The following is a 601-nucleotide window of genomic DNA, read 5'->3' as shown; positions in this document are numbered from 1 at the left end:
ATATAGAAGACTTGATGAAGAGGAAATGACATCAGTATAATGTACACCTGCTTAGTTCACCATCTACTAAATGATAAAGAAAAAAAAAAGTTCATAATATTTTGCATCAATACATGCATGTGTATACTGTATATAGCCAGATAGATAATAATAAAGAAAACAGTTTATAATTTTGTTTTAAAGGGATACTCCACCGAGAAATGAAAATTCTGTCATCATATACTCACCCTCATGTTGTTTCAAACCTGTATGAATTTCTTTCTTCTGCTGAACAGAAAGGAAGATATTTAGAAGAATGTGAGTAACCAGACAGTTTTAGATACCATTGACTTCCATAGTAGGAAAAAAATATACTATGGAAGTCAATGGTATCTAAAACTGTCTGGTTACTGACATTCTTCTAAATATCTTCCTTTCTGTTCAGCAGAAGAAAGAAATTCATACAGGTTTGAAACAACATGAGAGTGAGTATAATGACAGAATTTTCATTTTTCGGTGGAGTATCCCTTTAATATATGCATCCAGATATATACACATAAGCTAGATCATGATAAACCATTTTAATAATAATTTTACATGGATGGATGGATGGATGGATGGA

This window comes from Leuciscus leuciscus (assembly GCF_965113295.1).
Source record: "Leuciscus leuciscus genome assembly, chromosome: 19".
Taxonomy (NCBI): Eukaryota; Metazoa; Chordata; class Actinopteri; order Cypriniformes; family Leuciscidae; genus Leuciscus; species Leuciscus leuciscus.
This window is presented reverse-complemented; position numbering follows the sequence as displayed.